Genomic DNA, 3,961 nt, shown 5'->3' with positions numbered 1-3,961 from the left:
TCAATAAATAAAAAATTAAATACAAAACAGTGTTCAATATTATGTTGCATCATTTGGCACATATATTTTAAATATTGTATAAAAAACTAAAATTGGTTTTAGGTTTTCCAACCTAATACAATCAATTTTCCAAGCGAATATTTAAAAAAATACGAATGATTATAAATATTACATCATGACAATACAATAAATTCCAGTAGCATTATATTTGAGTAACACCTAGTAATTGATATGAATAGTCGAATTCGTTGAACAACTGGCACTTTAATACTAAAAAACTTTGGCACAAATAGAAGCAATTGCTACGCAAAATTACAATGGTTTCAGCCATATCTTTAGTTTTATTAAGGTTTTTGTTCGAAAAAATATTATAATTCTAAAAAAATAAACAAAATTTTATTAGAAAAAACACTCAAAGATAGACTAAGATGGCAATTTTATTAACACTAATATTTTACTTTGAAGTTTCCTAAATTTTGCGTTCTATAATACATTTTAATTATTTTATTTTAGAATTAAAAATAATATATTATTCATTAAAATTATAGGTGTTTAGGTTTTTGTATACCTTAATATATATTTCAAAAGTAAAAAATGGTTAATTTTTGTTATTGCTATCACTAGAATAAAAATAACTTAAGCAGTTAATGCACATGATATAATAAAACTAATATAAATTTTTAAAACATCTCATATAAGATCAGACTATTTAATGTTAATTAAAAATATACATATTAATGTTAGCCAAAACTTATTACACCAAAAGATCCTTCACGATAATGTTGTTACAAAATACTAAACGTTTATGTAACGAGTTTTATTTGTAACATAAAAATCATTATTTTTCAATAAATCTATTAAGAACAAAATTTTTAAATGTAATAAGGAGTAAAAAATTTTTAAAGCCAAAATGATTCTTAAATATATAACTGAGGATTTCTAAAAACTTAAACGTTATGGGAGAAAAACTAATGACGCGGCTGAAAGTATAGTGTAATGTAATTACAAAATGTTTTATCTTTGTGAAAAAATAGTTTAAACTTGTACAATGTTATTATCCCCGGGTATCTCTAATTTGTTAAAATATAGTATTTATTGATTGTTTTACTTTATAGACACTAGTAGTTATTATATAAGGTTTGGGAATATAATTCCTAATATAATACAACTATTAAGAAAAATATATTCAATGTAATATTTATTCAACATGCAACGTTCTTAAAGATTTAAAAATCAGTCGATAAACGTATTATAATATTATTAATATCTACTAAAACCCCTTCTAAATCTTTTATGATAAAAAAATAATTAAATCATGGTTATCAGTCTTAACAACACTGATTCGGAAAAAAAACATAATCATGTAAAATGTGAAGTCGTGTTACATTAACCAATTACTTTTTTCTAATAGTCATACACTCTTACAAATCTTATTGTAAGGTTTGTCAAAAACTAGAATTTCCCTTACTTTGCATTTTGAGAGGTCGATAAAATAGCTTCTTGTAAGTCTTCATGCTCGTATATAAAATATTTTAACTAATTAAACACGAGTTAGTACGATTTTAATTATAATTACCGTGCAAAGTTTACTCATTAAACTGCTTCTGTCTCCCTAATTTATCCAAAACTTATATATAATCGATATTGTGCATAAATTAATACCCGTCCGATATATGCTTAACAAGAATGTGATATATTATGTGCTGCTTTAGTTTTGGTAACCAATCCTGAGAACAAAATTAGCACACTATAAAATGTACTTGTATTGTTAAAGGTCTGGCTTTTGTTTTATTACGATCGTCAAAAGACTAACTATACTAGACTAATTCAAAGTTTCCTTTATAATAAACTATAATATAGATATAATGTGTATATTAAAATATTGAAAATTACTTTGAAGAAACTTTTTTCCGATCCTCTATATCGGTTTAGGACTTGATGCAAATATAATAAAATACATATACATATGGGTGTGTGCGTGCGTGTATGTGTATAAATAAACACAAAAATCTAATCACTGTTTTCTCGTTAAAGCACAAGTTTCTTGCAATTTTCACAAGACATACATTTTTCACGTATAAGAAATGCTATATAAATACTTTTCTAATTATACATATGTAGATGTTTCATAATTTTTCAAATGATTTAAAATTATCTTTACTAGTATTTATATGATCTAATCTATCAAGGGCAGAAAATTATGGAATATATATTATTATACTACACATATTCAAATATACATAATTTTTAATTAAAATTAAAATGCTTGTTTTGTTTTAAAACAATAATGTATTTCATTTTCGTGTGATAAAGCTGTTGGGTTCATCATCTGAAACACTTCTGTATTTATAATGGAAAGGAATAATACATATCATAATCATCATTAAAAAGGCCAGTTCAACAAAAAGTGATAAATAACATTTACAAAAGTGTTTTAACTCTTGGAAAAAAATGGGTTACCTCGTTTAAAATAAAACACTCATATACCAATTAACGGATTAAAATATGCAATATGAATATTTATCGCTCTGAGAATAGTAGTATAATCTACCTTATCGGCCAACAGCAATTTATTTCAAAGAAATTCACCACCCTTCTATAATTGGTCGTCTCACCGAAAAGGGGAGTACAACAATATCGACCATGGAAGGGGTACGAATATAAGTACTGGACCCCTAGCAAATAGGAATCACTTCCATCAGACATTTCGTCTAAAGACTTCCCCTCAGAAATTCGTTCGAAGATCTCTCCTCCGACACTTCGTACTACTGGTATTTACACTTGAACGTCCAGATTGGAGTTCAAGTCATCCAAACATCAGGAGACCTCCATCTTAGACCCCAACCGAGAGGACCAGAAAAAATCGCAGACGCTGACGTCCGGAATCCATAGCGACCCACTTCTGAGACGCCTGTAGCCCACGGATGCAGCCACACCAGGAATTTATCTTTGTTTCATAAAAGATCCAGTATTTTTATTTACATACATTTTATAGTATATAATATAATAATTAATATAATTTATAAATTTTATTTGTAATAAATAAATAAGTGCTTTACATTAGAAAATTATTCATTAAATAATTATAATTGTTTTCTGAATTCTAAATTACTAACGATAATCACGAATAAATATTAAGAATAATAAACTGATGTGATGACAAAAATACCATATACAAATATATTAACGATTAAAAATATTCATTTAATCGCAGCTTTATGTACAAAATATGGCGTTTGATAACTTTATCTAAAAACTTTTTGATATTTTCAAAACAACTACAAAAAAATAATTTTTCGTAAGAGAAAAACTTGTTACATATTGCGCGTTAAAAGTGAAATAAAAAATGTCATTAATTGTTATGCCGACAAGTGCATACTGCACGTGCCATTATTAGATTTCTAGAAATTAGCTAAATTATTAAATCGGACAGGTTGAATGCAAAATGATTAGTGCAAGGTGGCTGAATCTGGAACGGTGTAAACTTCAACGGTCGCGCAATGCAAATTTTAAAAATAACAACAATAAACAAATCCAATTACACCTCTAAAGCCATCACGGAAAGTGGATCAAGCTATATATGCTCACAAATATCGCCTATACTACACTTTCATTTTGAATTTGCTTCCATCATTACTTTATAATACAATATCCACCCGACTCAGTACGCACGAGAGTTCATCCGAACTCACAGCAAGTGGAGCTACGCCTTGTGCGTGTGTGCAGAAACAAAGTACAAGAAAGCAGCCACTACTATTTTTAATAGAACTATTTTATTTTTATGTATAATTACAAACTTTATTCCATTCAGTAAAAAAATCTAAATTTTATACAAACATAAGTAGCAAGATAAATATAAAATATATTTTAACATAAAGATAAAATACGTTAAAAGTACACTTACGTAGATATACTTGTCAGGAATTTATTATAATAAAATTGGTTGGAAACTTTGCTAATC

The sequence above is a fragment of the Plectrocnemia conspersa genome, unplaced genomic scaffold, assembly GCF_051122295.1.
Source record: "Plectrocnemia conspersa isolate PC_06_02 unplaced genomic scaffold, ASM5112229v1 ptg000006l, whole genome shotgun sequence".
In the NCBI taxonomy this organism is placed as follows: domain Eukaryota; kingdom Metazoa; phylum Arthropoda; class Insecta; order Trichoptera; family Polycentropodidae; genus Plectrocnemia; species Plectrocnemia conspersa.
Note: the sequence above shows the minus strand (reverse complement) of the source record.